Below are 14100 nucleotides of genomic sequence, written 5' to 3'. Positions count from 1 at the left end.
TGTTAGGAACAACTCCCTGGCCTGAGCTCCAGCGTGTGGGAGGGAGGCTGCAGCAAATGAGAAGTTTGGAGAGCTGACGCTCGGTGAAGAAGTTATGGAAGGGACTTTTGCAGGCCAAAGGTTGTTCTGTGGGTTTTTCTCACCATGGCACACAAACCAATACTCTCTGGGCAGAAAATGAAAGAAGAGGATGAAGTAGTAAGAAAGACTGTTAAGTTCAGCGCAAAACTTGTTAGGGAGCTAACTAATGGTAATAGTTGCCTTAAATATTTTCACTGGCCATAGCTTTTAATTTTGTTCTTAATCCTTAGAATGGGTTGCAAACTCGGAGCCTGAAGGCAAACTGGTACAGGAGGAGGAAGGAAAAGTCCACCTGCCTGATCAGAGTATATGCCTTTCTAAAAGGAGCAGCCACAAGCAGGTGGTTGCCAAGCAAAAATGTAGCCCCAGATTGATGATCTTTGACTAGTTTAAGCTGGCAATTTCTATTTTGTTGAATTCCTTAGCTTTTAAATGTACCTATTAATAAAACAAACATTGCATGGATCAAATGTAACAGGTCTAATGTTGGATTCTGGTGAGGCCTATTTTGTCATCTACTTTAAAAATCCCTTTTGGATTTCCATCTCTTTCACAGTTGAGGAACCAGACTCAGAAATCAAGTTACAAGGCTATTAAGTGATGGTGTCGGGTGTGAACGTAAATCTTCTTGGTGCCATAGCCCATTCCCTTAAGTGTATTCTGGTATGTCAGAGGCTCAGGGAGTTAGTTATTGGTTGTAGAAAAAACATAGTGGGCTGTGGGGTGGTTCTGTTTATAGGGAAATTGAGCCTTAGCTAACTTGGTGGGTATTTCTGATTGCTGTAGATTTTTGGGTCTTCTGAAGACTAGCACAATAGTGCTAATGTCCGTAGGAATGTGCTGTGTCTATCATTCCAGGATGTGTGTCAGAGCATTTATAGTTGATCCTGAGAGCCAGAGGTCTGGAGAAAGACTCCTCCCACTGTGGGAATGACCTTCTCAATCTGCACAGAATCTCCTTTTACAGAACAGTTATAATTTCTGTAACTTTTTATTCTTCAGGCAAGGCAATTTTGAAATTATATAATTGCTTTAAGACCTATAAAAGTGGGGCGGCACCTGCGGCTGAAACGAGTAGGGTTCAAACCCGGCCCCAGCCAAAAACTGCAAAAAAAAAAAAAAAAAAAAAAGACCTATAAAAGTAAAATGGAGCTTACTAAAGCTCACTTTTTCTGTCTTAGCTGTCTCTAAGATTTCCAGGAGGAATTACTAAAAAAAAAAAATAATAATAATAATAATAAAAGCAGCATGTAGTACAATCTTCTGGGATAAATTTATAGGGCATAAAATGGCCTTACCCCAGGAATGAGGGGCTGGGGTTTCAATTCTGGATAAAACTTAAAAACTCCTAGCAATATATACTGCTATGCTAGCAATGAAGCAATGTGTACATTTTCTTGTCTCATTCCCAAGGACTTAAAACAGTAAAGGGTATATTCAGAACTTTTGCCAAATTTTGTATTTGCTTTGTGTGTGTTTTTTTTCTTTTTTCTGTGAGAATAAAACTCAGATACAGACTGGATAGCTTTCTTACCTGCATCCTGGAAAGTTTTTCTAGAGACAAAAACTTCAAAATGTTAGTTGTTCTAGCAGCTTTCGAAGCCTTTAGCAGCCACCTGAACACAGCTGTGAGTTCAGTTTGCAGATTTGGCAGGGGAGGCGGTGGGGAAAGGAGAGGTGACTGAAAAAGCTCTCTGCTGGTATTTTTGTGTTTATGTGCTAGGTTTTGTCTGTGCAACCTTTCTCATTCATTGGTTTCAGGTTCCTTAGCCAAATGACCATATCTTAAAATTATATTTGTTTAAAGGGCGAATTAATTAGTGGATTTGTACTTCTGGCTTAAAGTTTGGCACAGGACTATATACCATACTGGGACGCTAATGTTAGACTCTTATTTCCACCACTAACTACTGAAGACAAAAGACTCATGGACTTAAATATCCAATTATTTTCTCTGCCATGGAAAAGCTGTGCTAATCTACCCAGTGCTGTAAATCTGCTTTTCCTGGGCAGTAAGTATATAGACCTTACTGATTCTGGGGAGAATTTGCCAGAAAGCCCGTGGAACATAGGGTTAAGGAGATTGAATCTAGAGGTTGGGAGAGAGGAGGGTACGTAAAAAATTTTGTTTCTGTTGTTTGAGTTAAAACCAGGAAGCACTGATTGCCTCTTGCGGTGTTTCCTAAGCCTTTGGATCCTAAAAGCTCTGGCTCTTTTGCCCTCCACATTGCAGCTTTGGAAATGCCCTGTGTTTTTTCCTGCCATTGTTGCAGTCTTTTTAAAGTTAAACCTGCTTGGGAGCACAGATTCATAATTCTGAAAGTTTTTTTTTTTTTGAGACAGTATTGCTATGTCGCCCTTGGTAGAGTGCTGTTGCATCACAGCTCACAGCAACCTCAAACTCTTATGTTTAAGCGATTCTCTTCAGCCTACCAAGTAGCTGGGACTACAGACGCCTGCTACAATGCCTGGCTATTTTTTTGTTGTGGTGGTTTGGCAGGCCCAGTGTGTGTGGCCAGCACCCTAGCCGCTGAGCTACAGATTTTGAAAGTTTTTGTGTTGAAGATGGAACCCCAAAACAGGGTATTTCTCATAGCCAACTAACTGAAAAGATTGCGCTGTAAGGTACATGTTATATGTAATATTTTATATTTTTCATGGGAAAATTAACAGACTTGCTGTAAAAAGTTAGGATCTAAATTTCAAAGTCTTGAATTTGTACCTTAGATGTGAGTTTTGTTACTGGACTTAAAAAGACTCTGTTAGGGATTATTTTGGTGCCTTAATTTTTAAGGTGTGCAGGCGTGGGAGGGATTCCTGACTATACTGGGGTTGGGTTTTGCTTTCAGTAGTTTGGGAGAACACTTAGGCATGGATAACCTTTGAATTCTACACCCCCACCCCCGTTTTCTGGTGTGGTGGAGTAGTTCTTTTAGATGGTAATGAGTTAACACTCTTTGTTTTAATTTTTTTTAAGGTGTTTTGTGAGGACTTCCCTTGAGGTAATTAGAGAATCCCTTAGAGGGTAGGTGTAAAGGTTGATTTGTTAGCTAAAAATGGGTCACGGTTGCAAGTAGCTGTTTATTCTGGGAGTAACTTGACTAAATAGTATTACTGATTTCTTTCTTTATGGCCAAATAATGTGTTGGCTGTAAATCCTGATTGATTTACACTGCCTGCAGTCTCTTTGATAAAGGTGTGGGGAGTAACTCTTTTGATGGAAGAGAGCGGGTACCTTGAAGGGCTTTAGGGTTTTTTGATAGAACACTTGATCTCTCACTGCTTAACACCTGTGCTTTCTGGCTTTGTGCTCTTGGGTTCTGGCTCGACACCATCTGTCTCCTGAGTCTGCCCTTTCTCCTGGGACCTTTTTTAAAACTTGGAATTGTTTTGAAGTTTGAAAGGTGTTAGAGATCATTTCCCAGGTATATAATTTGAGGTTGACACTAAATACAGATTATAATATGACTCTTTTCATGGATAAGGAGAATTAATTTTAGAATGAATGCATGATAGAACTGCAATCTAGGTTTTCTCATTTTTAAACTAGTGCTATTTCTAGAATTCCTATGCCTTGACCTCTGCTATGTTGGTCTCTGATTACCTTAATTTCCTTAAAGTTTCCTCTTGGTCTGTAAGACTATGGCTTATTTCTTTTTACTTGTCTGACCAGTCTGGTCTTGGCTTGGCATGTGCAGGCTTCCTTTTCCCCTGAATGCCACATTCTTCACTGTTAAGTCTGTTGGATCATTCCTCTCTCCTTATTCAGGGGACCAATGTATTCCTGTAGGAGTACTGTGTGTCCAGGTTTTAGGCCAGGCTTTTCGGCCTTAGTTCTGCAGACCTATACTTCTATATGCATATGTCCTGAGGCATGTTAAGCCCAACAGATCTAAAAACAGAACCCATTTTCTTCTTTGTTTGTTTCTTTTCTTTTCTTTTTTTTGATTAATATTGAGTACATATGATTAGGTTACATTGTTTGGGTTTGTAAGGTAAAGTCTGAGTTGTAATTGAGTCCTTCACCTAAGAGGTATGCCATATGAGAACCAATTTTCTTTCTTTTCATTTCCTGGGGCTGATCCAGTTCTAGTATTCCTTCTACCCATTTAATCTAATTTTTTTCCATCTAGATTGTAGTATCCTCTTGGGCGTAAGAATTATAGGTGGTGGTGGTTTTTAGTTTGTTTTTACCATTAGAGGTCCAATACAGAAGGGTGCCTGGTAAGTGAATACTTGGAAGTTTCCTTTGGGAACCTTTTCCTGGTTTCCTCTGGCTCCTGTATCTTTTCATTCCTTCTTTATTCCTGTTTCTAGTTCAGCAGTTCAGTCTCCCCAGAGTGAATATTTTCAATTCACTTTTGCCACCATCCTTAATTGTTCTTGTCTATTCACATCCCTCCATGGTATGGGAATCAGTCACACTCATGTTCTCATTGCTCCCCAGACACACTATCTCTACCCTTCAACCCTTATTAGTTCTTGGATCTTAATGGATTATGGTGTCTCTTCTGAATGAGATAACATTTTCCTGGATCCTTCTTATGCCCCTCACCACACACAACATAAAGGCAAATAATCACTCACCTTTTTTGCCTCTTCTCACTGTCAAAGGTCTCAGCCACTCAAAGCCATCTCAGGGTTTGGGGTTTTAAGTTCAGGTCAAAGACAATTCACATGAACAAAAAAACAAAGAACCCATTGATAATATAATCTGATGCTTGGAAATCCAAAAATGATAATTTTGTTTGTTTGCTTTCTTGTCGTGTTCCAGGGGCCACTCTGGGTAAATAAGAGGATAAAGTCCCACTTCCTAAGGAGTTAGTAGTCTAATTAGGAGCACAAGCACATAAGTAAGTTATATACTATGTTGTAAGCTCATCAATAAACATATGAAGAATGGCAGATACATATGTATCCACATCTGTAATGTGGTACTGTATAGTAATAAACTGCTGTATTGTACTACAACATGTAGACATCTCTAAGATAGAAGAAAAAATGCCAGACTCAAGAGTACCTACAGAATTCCATTTATAAGAGGCTCAAAAATAGTTATACCTAATTAGTAACACCTAAAATCAGAGTAGTAAACTGGCGGGGGAGGGAGGAGTGCATATCTCACCCTATGCTGAAAATGTTCTGTATCTTGATGTGGTAGTTGCTCAAGTTTATACAAATAAGTATCAGTTAGGTTATACACTTAGAGTTAGTGCCCTTTACTCTGATATCTGTCTGTTAAAGTAGGAGTAGACTAGTAGAGGTCTGATTTGGCCACTAGATTCTGCTAGACCATGAATGCCTAGTTGGCCTTTATTCTGTGGCAGCAGTTCTCAAGCTAGGTCTTTGGACCCCCTGGGGGGCCTCACAACTGTTTAACAGATCTACAGACTATTTTCATAATTCTAAGACATTGGTGGATTTCCTCTACCACTACCATGTTGACATTTCCACTGAGGATGCAAAAGCAGTGGGAGTGGGTAAAGCTACTGGCACCTTAGCAGAAATCAGGGCAGTGCCATTAAACATTTGTAGCAGGCATTGTATTCTTCGTGTTTCATATTCTTAGAAAAAGTCAGTTTCATTTAGGAAAATCTTTGTGGTAGTTGTAAAAATTAATTTCATTAAATCTCAGCTCTTGAGTCTTTGCCATTCATATTGTGTGACACGTGAGGAGTCAGTGTAAAGTACTTTTCGTATTCAAGTGCCGTGACTGCGTCAAGGAAAAGTATTTGTTACCGTTTCAAGAATAAGCTTTTTGTTCTGTGAAACATCTTTTTTTTTTTTTTTTTAAAACAGAATAACTGACATTATTCAACTCGGGGTATTTGACATTTTTTTGGAAATGAACAAAGCAAACCAGTTTCCTCATAACAAACAACTGCTAATATTTCTTGCTAATGATAAAGTTGGGGCTCTGAAGGGAATTTTGTTTTTTTTTTTTCTGGAGATAGTCTCTGTCTCCCTGGGTAAAGTGCCAGGGTATCTTAGTTCACAGTAACCTCAAACTCCTGGGCTTGAGCAATCCTCTTGCCTTAGCCTCCCAAGTAGCTGGGACTGTAGGTGTGCACCACGATGCCTGGCTTGTTTTTCTGTTTTTAGTAGAGAAGTGGGTCTTGTTCTTGCTCAGGCTGGTCTTGAACTCCTGAGCTCAAGTAATCCAACAGCTTTGGCCTCCCAGAGTGCTAGGATTACAGGTGTGAGCCACCATTCCCAGCCTACTTTTCAGTTTCAACTTCTAATGGGTAAATATTGATATGTGTGATCGAACTTCATGAAAGCTCTTGAAGTCCTCTATAATTTTAAAGAGTGTAAAGGAGTCCTGACCCTAAATGTTTGGAAACCACTGCTTTATGAAGTAGATGATCAGATTCATGTTTTTCAGTGCTCTAATAGGAGCATCCAAACAGGAATGAAAACCTCTTAAAAGGCTTAAGAAATGTGCCTAGGACTTGATAGCACGGTGATGCTGGTAAAAAGCCTTTCAGAAATGCATTTGTGGGATGGGGAGAAGAATCTGATGCCTTACTACAAGGATTAAAGGGAAAAGTAAGGGTGAGGCAACAGACAGGATGGTTACTCTGTACAGAAGCTTGATGGGGAAACTAAGGAAAGATAGGGAGACTGGCTGCTGGAGGGGGAGGGTAAGGTTAAGGAAAGGGCTAAACATGGGAGAGAGTTGGTGCGTGAGAGGGTCACTGACCAAGAGTTCCTGAGGCTGTAAGAAAAGATGCACTCCAATACTGCTCTTTGAATTAGAAGGACACTCATTAACTGGGGGAAAGGGATGGTAATAGAAGCTATGTCAAATTGGGGAGGGCAAGAATTGGACTTACCCCACATAACCAATTCTCCAGAGCCTTTTAGTTATTTTGTTCCTCATGAGAATTTGACGCTCTGTTGATCACACGTTACAGAGAAAAAGGCATGCTTAAGAAATTGAAAATCTTGATCAAACTGAGTCAGGTAGAATTGAGACTCAAAGTGGAATCCTAGACTCAAAACTCCCTCTTCCTCCTGCATTAAGGCAGCTTGAGAAACTGCATCTGGAGAGGTGATGGTGAGAGCAGGTCTGAAAACAGCGCTAAGACAATTCTGGAACCATTTTTTCCTTTTTTTTTGTTCATGTTGGAATTGTCTCTGGTCCAAACTTAAAACCCCACGTCTTGAAATGACTTGGCAGATTGCCTGATTTGGTCCTGGTGAAACCTCCCTGTCCAGCCCTGTTGGACCACTTCCCTTCCTGGAATTTATTGTGTTTTACAGCCTTTCTCTGCTCATTCTGTGCCTATTGGTACTCTTCCTCATGCCTCTGCTTTTTCATTATTTTCTGACTTTAGAAGTCTGAATTGTAAAGTCATTCTAGATGCCATGGTTTACTCCTCTCTTCTCCTGTAGCATTTCGTGCTTCCCTTGATTTCCAGTCACCTAACTAGGTTTTCTTTATCTCACTTAAGTAATATTCGTCAGGGCAAGGATTATGTTTTTTGAGGGTGGACGGAGACAGTTTCACTCTGCCACCCTGGGTAGAGTGCAGTGGTGTCATCATAGTTCACAGAAACCGCAAACTTTTGGGCTCAAGTAATCCTCCTGCCTCAGCCTTCTGAGTAGCTGGGAGTACAGGCATGCACCACCACTACTATGCCCTAGTTTTTCTATTTTTAAGTGGACACAGAGTCTTGCTTTTGTTCAGGGTGGTCTCAAACTTCTGAGGTCAGGCAATCCACCTGCCTTGGCCTCACAGAGTACTAGGATTTTAGGCATGAATCACTGTGCCTGGCCCAAGGATTATGTTTTATTTATCTCTGTAATCTGAATATCTGACCTAGCAGGTTTTCAGTATTTATGAAATAATAATAGATTGAACTATATGAAATTGCCATTTTGTTAGTTGAAAAAAACGTTTCATGTGGACCAACCTAATAACTTTTTTGTTGTTTTTGAGACAGGGTCTCATTTTGTCACCCAGGCTGGAGGGCAGTGATGCAATGGTAACTCACTGTAACCTCAAACTCCTGGGCTCAAATGATCCTTTCACCTCAGCCTCTGGAGTAGCTGGGACTATAGCTATGCCACCATACTCAGCTTTTTAAAGTTTTGTAGAGATGGATTCTTGCTAAGTTGCCCAGGCTGGTTTCAAACTCTTGGCATCAAGCATTCCTTCTGTCTCAGCCTCGCAAAGTGTTGGAATTACAGGTATGAACCACTACACCTTGTCTGAATGACATTTTTCTAAATGAGTGTTCATATAAGGGCTCCTCAAAATTGTAGTAAGCAGGCTGGGTATGTTGGCTTATGCTTATAATCCCAGCATTTGGGGAGGTTGAGGCAGGAAAGATTGCTTGAGCCCAGGAGTTTAACGCTGTAGTGAACTATGGTAATGCCACTGTACTCCAACCTGGGTAACAGAGCAAGACCCAACCTCTTAAAAAAAATTACAATGAACAGTATACTCAAAACCCTGTAGAAATTTACGATTACTTAATATAAAATTATGGGAAAGTTGCCAGAGTATAACTCAGCAGAACCAGTCCTTTGGGCATCTAATTACATTAGTAAGACTTTCTCTTGCTCTGGTTTAATTTTTAAAAGTCTACCAGGTGCAGTGGCTCACACCTGTTTTCCTAGCACTCTGGGAAACCTAGATGGGAGGATTGCTTGAGACCAGCCTGAGCAAGAGTGAGACCCCATCTCTACAAATATTAGCCAAGAGGGTGGCACATGTCTGTAATCCCAGTGCTGGTGAGGCTGAGGCAGGAGGATAACTTGAGCTCCAGGAATTGGAGCTATGAGGATGCTACTGTATTCTAGCTGGGTGACAGACTGAAACTCTGTCTCAAGCCCCAAAGAAAAGTCTCAATGTTCAAGAGCAATGCATTTAATTAAAATACCTGATTAAATGGAAAAAATCTTATTCTTAAAAAAAAAGTAAATGTGAACATGCTTTTGCAGAACACTTAACTAACCTGCCTTACTAGGTTCCAATCTGTGGACCCAGTTTTAAAGCTGTCTGGAGGAGTAAACTGTGTGCCCTTCAGACAAATCTTCCATCATCTCCTAACTGGCTTTTGATGAGTCTGTAGCAGATGATTGACAGAATCAGTGTTGAATACCGTATTGATTGAAGGCAAACTGAATAAAAAACCAGGCCAGAGATGGTAGAGTTGGCATTTGTTTATGACGGGTGAATATCCCCAAACCAGGATTTTAGCCTAAAGCTATGGCCATCCCATCACCCATGTTCAACCTGGAGAGTATGGTATCTGAAGGCAAGCCCAGGGTTTTCAAATTAGACAACTCTAAAATAGATTATTTTCTGTAATACAAATAGGTATAAAATTTTGAGATTTTATTCTTGAACCAGAAAACATATCTATGTGGTGTGGAATTCAGTATTTTTTTTTGAGATTGTCTCACTCTGTCACCCTGGGTAGAATGCCAGGGCATCATAGCTCATAGAAACCTTAAACTCCTGGGCATGAGCAGTCCCCTTGCCTTATCCTCCCGAGTAGCTGGGTTTACAGGTGCACACCACCATACCTGGCTAGTTTTTCTATTTTTAGTAGAGATGAGGTCTCATTCTTGCTCAGGCTGGTCTTGAACTCCTGAGCTCAAGCAGTCTACCTCCTTTGGTATCCCAGAGTGTTAGGATTACAGGCGTGAGCTACCGCACCCAGCCTGGAATTCAGGTTTTTAATGAAAAGGTTGTGATAGTTTTAAAACACAAATTTAAGAAGAAGAAAAAAACCCAGTTACATGCTAACATGAGTAAATAAGCTTGGTGAACTTGGTTAGGATGAGTAAGTTGAGAATGTATTTCTAACTTAACCAGTGATTTTATCACCTGTATAGAATCTGCCATCTGCCATCAGTAAATTATTTATTGAGCATATCCATGCATTTATGTATCTATGGTTACTGTAGAGTCTGCAAACATAGATTGTACCCCGTTTTTTATACCTCACAAAACCAAGGCTCAGGGTGATACTTAGATATTAAACCTGGTGTTTGTACTCCAAAGCCTGTGTGTGTTCTGTTTTTGGAAACGGATTTACAGTTTTGTGGAAGAGGATTTTTCCCTTGGGGGAAAGGAGAATGCTTTCTTTCCAGACTGTCTCTTCCCTCCCCTTTCTCAGTTGAGGATCATGGCTGTAGGAAACCACTGTTTCACTGGAAAAACCATAGTTCTTTCTCTTTCCTTCCTCCGCTCCTTCCTCTTTCCCTTTCCAATGATCCTTATGGTGGATTCATTTATCTTAAAATACAGTTGCAGACCTCAGTGTACATATTAAGCAACTCAACTTTTTTTTGTAATATCATTACTTTACTCCTTGGAAGCACACACTTTCAGCACCATTTGTATGGGCCCCATGGTGTTACTTAAATGTTGCACTAAATATGATAGAAAATGCATGATAATCGTGAGAAACTGCTTACATGGAGTTTAGCTGTGTAGTCACACTGTTTTAAGTGTATATTTGCAACACTCATGCTTAACCACAATAAAACAGGAGGTGGACACTAAATTGTTATAGTAATAACATAGCATGTGCCCAGGTAATTTTGTGCAGTTACGATGTAAGTGCATCTTTACATTTGTTTACATTTTTCTCCAGTATGAATGGTGTCATGTATGATCTGTATTTATGCACATTAGTTTTTGATAAATTTTAACTTTGTTACAATTTCTGTATATTTTATGGTAGTAAATAAAACTATTATCTACCTACATTTATTAAATACCTTTAAAATGTTTTGATTTTTCTAGGCTACATAGCAAGCTTGTCTGTAAGCTTTTTTGAACTGTTGCAAATTTCCAAAAAATTTTCCAATGTATTTATTAAAAAAACCCCACAGATACATGGACCCACACAGTTCAAACCTGTGTTATTCAAGAATTAACTGTATGTTTACAGAATTGTAAAACTATAACCATAATCTAATTATAGAACCTTTCCATTTCAAAGAGAAACGATGTATCCCCCATCGACCACCCCCACCTCCCTTTTTTTGTAGGCATAGGTAACTAATCTTTAGATTTACTTATTTTGAACATTTTATATAAATGTCATCATCATATGTAGTCTTTTGTGACTGGCTTCTTTTATTTTTCACTTCATGTTTTTGAGGTTTTTCTTTCTTGTAGTATGTATTAGTACTTTATTCTGTTGCAAACAGTATTCCAGTGCATGGATGTATCCCAAGATTTGAACCAGGTCTCATAATTTTTTACAGTCTGAAGCTCATGTTGCTGTTACCATGTCATGATAATTCTTTTTCTTTTTTTTTTTTCTTTTTTTTTGAGACAGTCTCAAGCTGTTGCCCTGGGTAGAGTGCCGTAGCATCATAGCTCACAGCAACCTCAAACTCTTGGGCTTAAGCAATTCTTTTGCCACAGCCTCCCAAGTAGCTGGGACTACAGGCACCCACCACAACGTCTGGCTATTTTTTTTTTTCTTGTTGTTGCGGTTGTCATTGTTTTAGCTGGCCCAGGCTATTTTTGAACCCACAAGCCTGTGTGTATGTGTATTAATATGGGCACTGCCTGAACTAATTCACACACCATATGTGTGTCCTATTTGATTAGGGGGCTCTTGAAGAAATACCTTTATATTTTGAAGTTTTTTCCTTCTTATAGTTCTCTCAGAGTACCTTGCTCCTCATAAACACTAAGTATTTTAACATATAAGCAAGAAACTCAGTTTCTTGTAAACTTATGGTATTGGGTTGACAGAAAGGCGATGCAAAGTCTGTCAGAAAGGAGTGTAGAAAACCTAAATATTTTTTTTCTGTATCTAGGAAGAAGAAGCGGGAAGGATAAAAGATTGCTGGGACAACCAGGAAGCACCTGCACTCTCCACATGTAGTAATGCCAATATCTTTCGAAGGATAAATGCCATATTGGATAATTCTCTGGATTTCAGTAGAGTCTGCACCACACCCATAAACCGAGGAATTCATGATCATTTGCCAGGTGATTTAGATTTGAAAACTTCGTTGCACTAGGCTTTGGTAGGTTTACAAACAGCTTCTAGGCAGTGCATGTTGGTGGTCTTCATTGGGAAGCCTCTGAAAAATGATGATGGTTGAGTCTCTGGCAATATTACCCCTTTGTGGTTTACTTGCAGGTTGGATCCCTGTCTGGGTGAAGACTGATTCTTGTAAGGATGTAGAAATTTTTTTATGATACACAGGAAGATTGGGTAAAAAAGAATAGGCCAAAGGTGATAAGGAGTATTTATGTATAGAAATACAATGTAAATTACATCCATTACTATAGATTTTTCTGGTAGCCATATTTAAAAAGTAGAAATGGATGAAATCAATTTAGTAATTTATTTAGAAACATACAACATGTCAACAAATAGTACAAAAACTATAATGAAATATATTTTTATTGGAATTAAAACTTCAAAATCCCATGTATATTAAATATCTACATCTCAATGTGGACTTCAGTACACTTCAGGTACTCAGTAGCTACGTGGGATAGTGGCTGCTGCATTGGACAGTGCAGTTCTTGAATTTTTTTTTATTTTTTATTTTTTGTAGAGACAGAGTCTCACTTTACTGCCCTCCATAGAGTGCCGTGGCGTCACACGGCTCACAGCAACCTCCAGCTCTTGGGCTTATGTGATTCTCTTGCCTCAGCCTCCCGAGTAGCTGGGACTACAGGCGCCCGCCACAACACCCGGCTATTTTTTTTTTTTTTTTTTTGTTGCAGTTCGGCCAGGGCTGGGTTTGAACCCAACCACCCTCGGTATATGGGGCCGGCGCCCTACTCACTGAGCCACAGGCCCTGCCCAGTTCTTGAAGTTTTAGTGGCTTTTAAACACGAGTGCAAGTCAACAAGCATTTACCTTCTGTGATATATATGATGCTGGGAATCGTGCAGGGAAAGGGCAGTGTGTCTTGGAATTGACTCTTCCCGCAAGGCCTTGGGTATCCTAACAGTGTTTCATAATCCTCTCCAGGAGTGGCACACATGTTTAAGAACATTAATGAAATGTTTTTGGTTTGAATTGTTTTAAAAATTATTTTGAGTATGTAGTATTTGTAAGTTTGAGTTATTTTAGATGAAAAAATATCTTTTTAATTTTTTAAGTGGACCTTAAAAAAACTTGGGAACAACAGAGATTCTCAGAACACGGACTGATAATCAGAGCTGATCCTTGAACAATATGGGTTTGAACTACACAGGTCTGTTTACATATTTTTGTCATCCAAACAGATTGAAAGTACCATATTTGTGGGATATGAAACCTGAATATGTGGAGGGCTATCTTTTCATATAGGTAGGTTCTGCAGGGCCACTGTAGATTATAGTATATTTAGAGGGTCCTGGAACCAATCTCCTGCATATACTGAGGGAAAACTATACTGCTTCTTAGTTATAAATTCTTTGATTTACTTTTTGGCTTGGTCTTGGAAATGATTCCCACAAAGATTCAGGAGTTATGAGCAGTAAGTAGCTAAATATGTGAGGGAGAGGCTTAAGAATGAGATTGACTTGTGGCTTCTGTAGAATTTATTATTATTGTAAAGAGCAAATGAGAGAAGGGCATGCTTGTGTGGGGAGGGTTTCTTCCAACCTCCCCAAAAGTACTATGTAAAATACAAGGTAACCCTGTTCTTCTTTAGCTTATGCTAAGTTCAGGGAGTCTGGCTGGGTGTGGTGCTTCATACATGTAATCCTAGCGTTTTGGGAGGTTAGAGTAGGAGGATGACTTGAGCCCAGGAGTTGAAGAGCAGCCTGGACAACATAGAAAGACTCTGTCTCTACAAAAAATAGAAAACTAAGCCAGGCATGTGGCACACATTTGTAGTTGCAGCTATTTGGGAGGCTGAGGAAGGAGGATTTTTTGAGCTCAGGAGTTTGAGGTGGAGTGAGCTATGATGTCACTACACTCAGTTCGGCAACAGAAACCTTGTCTTTTGTTTTGAGACAGTCTCACTCTGTTGCCCCAGTTAGGGTGCAGTGGCATCCTCATAGTTCACTGCAACCTCACACTCCTGGGC

General features: G+C 39.7%; 1 protein-coding gene across 6 annotated transcripts in view; it reads left to right on the top strand.

Moving 5' to 3' along the window:
* CPEB1 (cytoplasmic polyadenylation element binding protein 1) overlaps positions 1-14100 on the top strand; it is a 108909-nt gene that overhangs the window by 1988 nt on the left and 92821 nt on the right. For all 6 annotated transcript variants that reach the window (XM_053594568.1, XM_053594569.1, XM_053594570.1 and 3 more), the window contains exon 2: positions 11881-12055. The gene's annotated coding sequence lies outside the window, so the exon portion shown is untranslated. The remainder of the gene's footprint in view (positions 1-11880; positions 12056-14100) is intronic.

This window comes from Nycticebus coucang, chromosome 6 (genome assembly GCF_027406575.1).
Source record: "Nycticebus coucang isolate mNycCou1 chromosome 6, mNycCou1.pri, whole genome shotgun sequence".
Taxonomy (NCBI): domain Eukaryota; kingdom Metazoa; phylum Chordata; class Mammalia; order Primates; family Lorisidae; genus Nycticebus; species Nycticebus coucang.
Note: the sequence above shows the minus strand (reverse complement) of the source record. Positions and strands in the feature narration are given on the sequence as shown.